This window comes from Neomonachus schauinslandi, chromosome 7 (assembly GCF_002201575.2).
Source record: "Neomonachus schauinslandi chromosome 7, ASM220157v2, whole genome shotgun sequence".
In the NCBI taxonomy this organism is placed as follows: domain Eukaryota; kingdom Metazoa; phylum Chordata; class Mammalia; order Carnivora; family Phocidae; genus Neomonachus; species Neomonachus schauinslandi.
The window spans coordinates 56723760-56735377 of NC_058409.1; positions in this window are offsets into that span (position 1 = coordinate 56723760).

The following is an 11618-nucleotide window of genomic DNA, read 5'->3' on the forward strand; positions in this document are numbered from 1 at the left end:
TTCATCTCTAGCTCCAGACCTCTGTTCCGGCCTGTGTCTCTAGCTCTCTGCTGGGCATCTCTCCCAGGAAGGCTCACAGTGCAGTCCGGGATTCAACTGAGCTCATTAGTCCTCACCGTCTCCTCCAACTGAGGATCCCCACAGCTGCTTACCTCAGCGAATGGTGCCATGACTGATCACCCTGGACTCCGTCTCACTAAGTGCCCACACCCAAAAGATGACCAAGGAAGTGTGACCAGTCTCTCCTGGCCTCCGCCTTCCTCTCCCCTTCTCCTTCTCCAAGTCCCTCATGGATTCCTGCACTAGCCTCCCAACTCACCTTCTGTCCCCATTCTGGTCTCCTTGTCACCCAGCCCACGTCACGGCCACCAAGTTCTTTCTAAAGCACAATAAAGCAAGTCAATTACCTGCTGCAAATTCTCCATCATTTAGCCAGCTTTGGAGATGAGGTTCAGCTTCCTCTCAGCTCAGCACCCAACCCCAGCACCCGCAGGGCCTTCCCTACACAACCTGCCTCCAGTCCACACAACTATCAGAGCCTTGACTGCCTTACACCTTTGTAAGCCTCCCAGATTCCAAACATGCAATTATTATTGCATAATGTATTAATGGTATTTTAAAAGTGATGAAAAAGAAAACCTGGCAGGTGCATGAGGAACCAAGTATCCACTTTTCTTTATTCCTTCATTCATGCCTTATACAGCGTGAGAGCAAGAAGTGTTTCAAGTCCCACACCAGATTCTTCCCTGGACACATCTGGGTTTTATAAGCTGATGATCAAAACTGACCTTTAATTCCTTCTTTGCCTTTCTAAGGCTGAGAAATCTCACCTCTGAGAAAAACAAAAAAAAACTGTCTTCATGGCATGTGGCTGCTGGTTCTACTCACCCACTACTCAAACTGGACACAGACTTTTATAAAGCATGGGAAAAAAAGAGCCCCCTCTTTCTCCCTTATCCCTACAGAGAACCCACAGGACGGGCAGCCCCTGTCACTACCCGCGGCCAGATCACTCCCTCTGAGCAGGCAGGCTTGTGGGAGGGAAGCACACCCACCCAGCACTCTGCTCTTCCAGCACAGTCTCTTCTAAAGCAAAAAAGGAGCTTCCCGGGTTTATGGAGGTCTTTCGCACAGTTTGCTTCGCCAACTAGAATGTGTACTCTGTGAGAGAAGAGGCCTGCTCTTGGTTCTTGCTGTGTTACCAGAGGCCAGAGCAGAGCCTAGCCCATGGGACAGGCTTCATAGGTATTTGCTGAATGACAGGGTAAAAGGATGGACGAACAAGCAAAGAGGCAGTCCTCCTCAATTAGAAGAGCCATATACAGCATAATTCCCCTGCTCAAGAAATAGTGTTTGGCTAAGAATGCCTTTTGTTCACTTTGTGCTAGGTAGAACCTTAATAAAAACTGGGCAGTGTATCATTAACCCCAAAGTATACTTTAAAGTTGCTTTTCGGAAAAAATTTTGGAGATTAGATATTTACTTACTGCTTGTATCTTTCCAAGAGCAGTAAGCATTGAGTAAAATGTTGCCTTTAGGATTCCCCAAGAGGCATGCATTTTGTCCAACCATTAAAGTTCTTTCGCCCCCCCCCCCCCCCCCATCAAACGAAATTTGGATATTTACTTTCATGGGACTGGAAACCTGAGAACCTGCCATCACAGGGTCAGTGAGGCCTGGAATTGCAAGCCATACCTGTGCTCTTGCTCTCCGAGCCACATGCAGCCTGGACTACACACTCCCCAGAACTGGAGTCCCAGGGAAGGCTGACCAGAATGGGCCAAAAGGATGCAGCACGTAAGTTCTAGAGAGATCAAGTGTTTCCGTCTGTGGGCTGTCAGAGGCAGGGGGACAGCCTCAACTCAGGGTCCGCCTCAAGCAACCACAGCTCAGGTATGCATTCCGACTCTTTGAATGGCACTGCTTTTTCCAGGGCATTTGAAATATTTGACAACCAACATTAACATTTTCTGAGCACTTAGCACAAGACACCACCCCAAGTCCTATACAAAAGTAATCCTAGTTAATCTTCAAGGTTAGTCTTTGACTTGAACTCTGCCACCGAGTTATAGACACAGAACCCAAGGCTGAGAGAAATTAAATAACTTGTCCGAAGTTCAGATAGTAAGTGGCACCTCTGGGAACTCAACAGCACCAATTTGGGTCTCCTATATTTTCCGCTTCCTATTTTGTCAATTCTTTGCAATAAAGAATCTGAGAAGCTGTACACAATGTTCATTAAAAAGGACTATGTACTTTTCTATATGTTGTTTTTCTGTCTTCCACTATGGAAATTTCCTTCCTGCCCCGTCCACTATATGCAGTGAAATCTCTTTAATTCATCAGTCCACACATCTTTGTAGGCAGGTGCCATCAATTCTGAGCCCATCTACCTGGATGAACAGTATACATTCCTTTTTCCAGAAGGCACTGCTTTGCTCTCATCTACAAAGATCCTTTTTCCTTCCTAAAGACAAATGACTGGTTCATGTACCATGATTCGAATTACATTTGAGAATGTTCATTTGCAGAGTAATTATTCTTCCTAATTGGACTGCTCTAAAGACAAATGATTCTCCCTCCCCACCCCTATCATCTCCTGCAACATACCATGTCATCTTTCCTGGCCTAAAATGTTTGCTGCACCCTTTGCAAACCACAACCAGAGACACTACCTGCTCTATGTGTGACCACCTAGAAAAAATATTATTATACCAAAATAGTGGTATTACTGCAAGCCCCTCAACTATTTCATCAGCATCAGATTTGACACAGATTAATAACAAACCTGTCACAGTATGACGGCAAAAAGAAATGAGGATCTTGAATTTTCTTTCTTTCCTCTATCTTTAAAACATTTAATCTTCCCACTAGCATGTGTTCCTTATCTCTTAAATTGTAAATGAAGTCGGTTTTTAAAAAGACCAGGAGGAAAGAATCAGAAACACCCAGGAAAGGGCAACGCCAAAGAAATTAGCACCGATCCTCGCTTAAACCTGTTGGGGGTGGAGCTCTCAAGCGAGTGAGTGTAGGAAAAGCAAAGCGCCCATGATAAACGTTCCTTCGAACTCGGTTACTCAGGTTTAACTCTCTCGGACGAGACCCTAACCGCTCCCCTCCCCCTCGCACTCACCCCTCTTCTCCCTCTGGCTCAAACACACAGTGCTGGGGCTACTTTGCGATTTCAAACAGAAGTTGTACTTTTACATGTGGGTCACGGATGGCAACCTACAAGAACGCACACAACCACAGACAGAAAACGGGAAATACAGGAAATAGCCCGGGGGGGGGGGGGGGAGTAAAGATGGGGGTGGGGGACAAGACTTTGTCTTTACTCTCATTTACTCGCAGTGAAACAGCTCACGGACTCTCCTGAAACTCAGGACCCTCCTAGATTAAGAGAAAAATTGAACGGGATGGAAGAAAATCCTTTTGCTTTTCTCAGCTCAAAGAACACTAGACCGCTGAATGGAAGGGAAAACAGGGGGTAGGGGGAAACTTTGTGCCTAAAAACACCCAAAGACACATACAGAGTCTTCCCCAGTCCTTTACCCCAGCCCACGGGCTCAACCATCCATCCCAGATGTGGTCTTTCCCACTCCACGCCCACCTCCTCCAGCCCGCACCCCAAATCACTGCGCTGCCCACAAAAATGCAACCCAGATTTGAAAAGCAGCTGACGTCTGTGGCCGGCGTGACCCAACGCCACACACCAGGCCCCACGGGGGCGACCACCGGGCGGCCCCCGAGGCGCGGTACCAAGCGCGCGGAGCTCGGCGCCGGGCTGCGCCCAAACCCGCGCGCCGCGGTGCCCGCGGGAACCACCGGTCGGAGCCCTCCAGCGGCGGCGGGAGAGTTCGGCTCGCGCTGGCTTCCCGGCAAATTGCCGTTCCAGGCACAATTTTTCCACTTCTGCTGCCGGCGGCTGCGGCGGTAAGAGGAGAAGCAGCCGCTCCCTCCCATTCCCAGCATCCGACACCCGTCCCGGTGCCGGAGACGGTCCTCTTCCCTCCCCGTTGGCTCCGGGGGCGCGGGAGCCAGGTTCCCGCGCCAGCCGCCGCGCACGCAGCCCGGGCTCCGCCGGCCGCGACGGTTCCGCAGGCGCCCGGGCGGGGTGCCCCCCACCGGGGCCGCCCGCCCCACCTGGCCGGGGCTGCAGGCTCTCCCTCCCGCAGCGCGCGCGGGGCCCGGCGACTCCAACTCACCCGGCCCCGGCTCCGCGTCTCCGGCTCCGAGCTCGCAGCCTTCCCCCCGCCGGGGCTTTCCGCTACGCCTCCTCGCAGCTCGCAGCTCGGGGAAGGAGGAGGAGGCGGAGAGAGGAGGGGGCGAGGGAGGGGAGAGGAGAGGGTCCCCGGGTGGGGGGAGGAGACGAGACGACAGCGCCGACCTCGGCGGCCGCCGGCAGGGCTAGCAAGGAGGGAGGAGGGAGAGGGGCGGGGGCAGAGAAAGAAAGAGGCCGCCGAGCCTCCCTGCCCAGGACCCAGCCCCGCGCCGCTGCCCAGTCAGCATCGCCGCCCCCGTCCCGCTCTAGGGCCGGGCGTTCAGGGGGAGGGGTCGGGGCCCGGGGCTCTCCCGGCGCCTCGCGCGGGGCGGGGCGGCCGGGGGCGAGGCGGGGGCGGTGGCGGGACGACGAGGCCCGGCCTCCGGAGGGGAGTGTCCTGCGGGGCCCCGGAGGCTGTTGGCGAAAGGGGATCCCCGGGAGGAGGGGCGGAGGCCCCGGGGCCTGGGAGCGGGTCACCGCGCCCGCCCCGCGGCGTTGGCGCCTCCTGGAATCCTGCGGAGGACCCCGGGCAGCTCCCGGGAACCTTCGGGGGGCAGTTTCGGGAAAGTGTCTCAGGAGCGCCGAGAATGCGCACAGCCTAGGCAGGGCGGCGAAGTTGGAGTCGGGGGTCATTGGCTGGACTGCTGCGGCGGAGCGCGGGCCCTGGAGCGCCCGAAGCAGTTCCCCAGGCCCGGGCCGGAGCGGGAGAACGTCCCGCGATCCCCGGGAATCCTAAGCGGGAGGGTGGGTTGGGGCTGCCTGGACCCCCATCCTCACCTCCCTCTCCCGGAGAGGAGGTTCCAGACATGAGTTTCTTTGCCCTGTGATTCTCTAGGAGGGGAAACTGCAAGCAGTCACAAAGAATATTCGTAAATACTTGGGGTTTTGAAACATCCTCCTCTGTCCAAAATACGGTTTCAGGATGAATTTCTAAGGCACTTTAGCCGACACTCTGAAAAGGCACATCCTTCTTGTCTTTTCTTCCTGTGAGACCTGCTCCTGTCCCCAACTTCTCTGCCTCTTGTCTGGGATACCTTTTTCCACCAGTTGCCTGAACACAGACCCTACCACTGGATTCCCGGGCTCTGCCATTGCCATAGCCACTCCCATTGATTCTTCATTTTAAGGTCTTCCCAGTTGTCCTGTCCTTTCCAAGTCCAGTGCCACCTTCCTGGTTCTCGCTGTTTGGGGACTTAATGGTTTCAGTGCTCTCTCCCCCATTCCTCGCACGGGCATCCATCTGTACATGCGAGGGTAATGGTTCTAGAACACGGCTCAGGCAGGCCACTTCCTGTTCTAAAAGCTCTGGGAGGCGCTTTACCACAGAAAATTCTGAATTTAAAACTCTTCTGTTCAAAACCACCCACTTACCCACTCCTCAGAGCCTCGCTTGCCAGCCAGGACTCCTCCCCTCCTCCCAGAAGGTTCCATACTGTATCCACTTGGGAGTTGCTGATGTTCTTTTGCCAGAACTGAAACGCTCTCTTTTATCTTCTCCCAAAGCCAAATCCTACTTATCTTCATCGAAAAGAAGCTTGTAGTACATTTCTTCTATAAAAGGATGTATGTGTTCTTCCCGTTTTGTGAAATCATACACTAGAAATAACAAGGCTTATGGGGAAAATAGGGTTAGCAACAAAGGATTCCAAATCTTTTTTTTTTTTTTTAAGATTTATTTATTTATTTTAGAGAGAGAGTGCTCCAGTGCACTAGTTGGGGAGGGGCAGAGGAGAAGACTCTCAAGGAGAATCACAAGCAGACTCCCCGCTGATCTCGGAGCCAGACCTGGGGCTCAGTTTCACCACCCTGAGATCATGACCTCAGCCAAAAACAGCAGTCGCACCCTCAACCAACTGAGCCACCCAGGTGCCCCCAAATGACTCCAAATCTATGTAACATTGCAACTAGAACACTAACAAAAACAGTAACCATTCCAAAAAACATACTAGCAGAGTTTATGAGCCATGTTAAATTCCTAATAAATATTACAGTAAATATAAATACAGGACTTCTGCCTTTAAGAAAGGATGGCAGTCACTGATGAAGGGACTGGAAGGAGAGTTGTTGGAGGCTGTTGAGTTCAGAAGATAAGCACAAAATGTACAAGTATAAGAGGTGAATTCCCCCCTCACAATAAACCCTTCCAAGTTAGAACTCATGGCCAAACGAATCCAAGAGAAAGAACACAGGGTGAATGGGCATCAGGCACAGCACCGTGTATTCTCCACAAGAAGCAGGCTGCTGTGTTTTGCTTGGAACTGCTGTTACTTGGTGGTGCTTGGGACAGTTGCTTGTGAACAAACACAACCACCCGATTTTATGAATACCCTTTCCCTATATATCAATGAGTTCACTTGTGTTACCTATATTCTCATTACAGAAACAGGCCAGTAATAGAATAGCTTAATTCTAAGCTTAGAAAGTAGACTGTACTTCATTCCACACATGGATTGAGCACTTACTATATGCCAGGAACTGTTTTGGGCACTGCAGATGCATCAGTGAATAAAAAGGAGCGCAAAAATGTCCGCCCTTGTGGACCATAGGTACCTGAACTTGGCATCACAGGATGGTATTGTATATTTCTTATGGATGTAATTTAGATTAGTGCCTCATCGAATGCCTTATGTTACTGTGTCTTTCAGAACATCTGACATGTAAAGCAGTTTACACCCATTTTATGCCTTGTGTTATTGAATTCACAGGAGAATAACCTGAGAAATCTAAAACTAAAGTTTTCTCAGAACTGTTTGTTGCTATTTGGGCTAAAATTAAAGCAAGTTCCCCAGATAGGATCATTTGGATCTGAAGAGTAGGAAAACTACACTTGATAGGAAGCAAAAAATTAAGGATGGGAAGGGGAGGGAGAACAGAGAAGGAGAGAGATGCTAAAAGGTGTAGTTCAAGAAGAAAGTACTTCTAAGCTTTCTGGAAACGTAGCTAGAGAAAGAATAATAAAAGGAACTTTGGGATACTGTGAATGCTGCTTCTCTCATGTGTTTCAGCCAAATGTTCAAGGAACACTTAATGTGGGATGAGTGAGGATGAAATTATAAGAAATTAAAGGGTACCTGAAGTGTTTGGTCAAATGACAAGGAGGCCTTGGAAGAAAATAATTATGAGCCACTAGATAGGTCACAAGGGAAAATTACAGTGGTGCCTGGCTACAGTGTTGTGATTCCGAATTTACTTGCCTGTGCAAATCACTCATTTCTCTGAACATTATCCCCCACCTAGTATAACTTGCATCAACAGGGCTAGATATTTTTCATGTGCGAACGCTGTGTATCCTATTCATGAGTGTGAATCTGCTTGGAATGCAAATAAAATATGCATTTACAAGAGACACATTTGATATATTTTCATGATTGTCAGCATACTGAATATAAATTAACTTTAAATTTGCCTGTTCATCTTCATAAAAACTACCCTCTCAAATCCACCCCCCCTCCTTCTTAGAGATTGATATTTCCTAAACTGTGATCATAGAATTCCAGGGCTAGACACACATTTAGAAATCAATGTCTTTTGAAGATCACATTAAAAATGAAATGACTTAAGCGGAGAATTTCTTCAAGGAAACTAGCAAACTTGCACTGCACCAACTTGAGGTCCTGGGAAAAATCAGTCTCTTAAAAATTATCATTCTGCCTTTTTATCCATGAATCTAATCATACAAAGAAATCATCTGAAACTCCAAGAATCCACTTTCCTTGACAAATACGGAGAAAAGGCAGTTTTGAGCACAAAGACTTGAAGAGCTTTCCCAATTAAAAAGGGCTCTGGGCAATTAAAATCAGTGCTCTGATCCTCGTGAGACAGAAGCAGTCTTTTTGGCTACAGCAGTGACGTGGCCACAGTATCCAATGGGTTTAACCATGTCATATTTCACTTTCTGCTTCCAATTCGCAGTTTTTAACTCAAGGGTGAAAATGACGGTCTTAAACACTAAAAAAAAAAAAAAAAAATTCCCTATTTTTCCTGAAATCCCATTACCAAGGTACCAGGCTATTTGTTGAATGAGGATAGCAAAATGTCTCCAAGTGAGAACAAATATTACAAGTGCAAATAGGCATGTAGGATTTTTCAGTAACCACATTATAGGAGGGCAGTAGGACCCGTGAGCTCAGGCCATGAGCTCCTGATAAAGAAAATCTCAATGATCTGTAGAAAACACTTCCTTAATTTTCATACATCTATCTATTAAGGACACTGTCCACACATGAGCCAAGGGAAAAACATGGCCCTAAAAATACACTGTGGCTAAGTCATGAGAGAAATGAGCACACAGAACTTTGGGCATTTGCTCTCTTCTGGCAAAACTAAGGGTTGTTGGTCGCTTTTATCTTCAGGCCACAGTCTGCCTTCTGGCCTTTCTTTATTCTGTAAATGAAGAGTAGTTTTAATTTGCTGACTCCTAAAGAAGTAGTTTGCTTTACTGCCTCTAGTTCCTAAACTTGATTCCATGAGACTCCAGCAAAACTCTGCTTAAGAAGGTGCTCTGTTCATTTCCTCCTATTATGTCACCACTACCATAAACAAATCCATCTGGCCCTCATCCAATTGAGCTTACCCTGAAGTGAGGTGGAAATTTCCATACAGTGAGAATGTTCTACTGCGATATTACTTTATAGGTTGCATGTAAATTCTACAACATTCTTAACTGCTTAATAACACGTAACTGGCAAATTCAATTCATTCCAGGTATTTACCTGCGGACATTTTCCTGGATTACAAACTTTTCTCTGAAGAGGTACAGAATACAAAGAAGCTTGGGGGATTAGCTGTCTTACAGTATTCATGACAGGCATAAAACCATCCAAAGAAAGCCTGCTTTAGCCCTTTCTAACAACAATGCTGTGCATCTGGTCCCTGACTTGTGCTTTATCTTTTCTATTATGAATTATATGTTATTCTCATAACCTCTAAGGGGTAAGAGTTTACTATTACCCTCATTAGTACCTACAATAAAATTTGGGAAGTACTCAGTGTGATTCAGTAGCAATGCTGAGATGAGAATTTGAGGGAACCACTGCTGTTCTTTGCATTATGAAGAGGATGCTTGTCCCAAATCTGGTCCAGAATGAAAAACCCAATCTCCAATCTGAAAATCTTGCCTTTAAGGAACTTTTTTTCTTTTATTATCTTTTAATTGTCTTCTGAAAACAAGAAGTACAACACATAAATCTGTAAAACCAGCAGTTGTTGGGCACCCTATTTTCACATAGCTAGAGTTAGAAGATACATTATTTTCTACTGATGATTGATCATAACATGTATTCTGCCTATTTCCATATGGCCCTGGACTTGTTATTAAAAATAATAGGGACACCTGGGTGGCTCAATTGGTTAAGCGTCTGCCTTTGGCTCAGGTCATGGTCCCGGGGGCTGGGATTGAATCCTGCATCGGGATCCTTGCTCCCCTGGGAGCCTGCCTCTCCCTCTGCCTGCCGCTCCCCTGCTTGTGCTCTCTCTCTCTCTCTGACAAATAAATAAAATAAAATCTTAAAAAAAAAAAATAAGTAGAAGAAGGCAAGAAGTTCTCTTACCAGAGCTTGATTTACCATGGTTGAGCATTAAATTTAGCTCTGGGCTTCTCAGAGCCAAGGCAAGAATGACATACAGTGAATAATACAGTTCTCATGGTCTGGTAAAAGAATCATAGTTGTTCTTCAAGTTAGACAAACTTTTTCCTGGCATTAACTTCTAAGAGGAATTGAATCATGGGAATCCTTACATAAGAGCCACTGGGCAATCTAAACATCTGGGTGCAGCGTCTTCACTGAGAAAAAGCAGTAGACTCGTGCCCTGCAGAGTAGAGAGGGTAAAAAGTTCACAAGAGATGACAGAATTGTCTAGACCATGTTTCTGTCATGACTGAAACTGCATTATCTAAATTGAACTTCTATCTAGATTCTGAGACCCAGAAGATACTCTCCGTGTCCTCCATTAAGAAAAGAAAAATAAAGGAGCTTTGTATTAAACGAATTATGACCCCCAAAATGCCATTTCTTCATTGACTTCACATATCTTTCTCAGTTCTAAACATTCTATTATTTCACATAGAACTCATTTGACAATTATGACCTGTGTTAATTTCAAAACAACCTTGAGAAGGTTTTTAATGAAAACAGGAATTAAAGACAAGGCCAATCCACACAACTGAGATTCATTCTAGCTTTTCTGCCAACAGAATGGCATTGTGCTATGCTAATAATACAAAATAATGTTCAATGACTTTTGAGGTCACATAAATGAGAATAACATAAGCTGTGAAATTAAAATAATTAAAATGAACCATAAAAACCATAGTTTTTATAGTTGAAGAATGATTTCTTTAAATATCTTGTGAAACACTGCTATTAGACAACAGTCTTAAAATAGTTATAAGCTCCTCTTTAATTTTCTAGAGTGCCACAAGAAAAATGTTTGATATTAATGAGCTCAAGTCCCTCCCCTGCCTTCAGATGCAGTTTGTGTTAACTAAACTCATAGTAATAAAAGCTCCTTGTTATGAAAATATCATGGGCTTTGGATTCCTAGGGACTGTGTATAAATACCCCTTCTTCTACCATTAGTTACAAAATGCTCATGGACAAGTTGCCTAAACTTTACTTTTCTTGCTTTTTAAACATTTCTTAAAAAATTTTATTTAAAGTAGGCTTCACGCCCGCTGTGGCCCTCAAACTCATGACCCCGAGATCAAGAGTCACATGTTCTCCCACTGAGCCAGCCAGGCACCCCTACTTTTCTTGCTTGTAAGCAAGGATAATGCTACCTATTGTATGAGGTTATTATGACTTTTCTTGATTACTATTACAATGTATGTGAAGGTGTCTACTCTAACGCCTAACACATAGGAGGTGACCAATAGATGTTTATTCCCTCCCCTTGACATCCATTCCTGCAAAAAGAATTTTCTCCCAGTTTAAGGAGACGAGTCTTCCCAATTTGCCAATTACACAGCTTTCCTATACTGTTTTTAAAAAATGACGTAAGAGGGGCGCCTGGGTGGCTTAATTGTTAAGTGTCTGACTTCGGCTCAGGTCATGATCCCAGGGTCCTGGGATCGAGCCCCGCATCGGGCTCCCTGCTCGGCGGGAAGCCCGCCTCTCCATCTCCCACTCCCCCTGCTTGTGTTCCCTCTCTCACTGTGTCTCTCTGTGTCAAATAAATAAAATCTTTTAAAAATGACATAAGAATCAAAACACTGTGGTACTGGCATAAGGCTAGAAATATAGATCAAGGGAATAAAATGCAAAATCCAGAATAAACTCACATTTATGGTTGACTGATTTTCAACAAGGGTGCTAAGACATTTCAGTGGAGAAAGAATAGTCTTTTCAACAAACAGTGC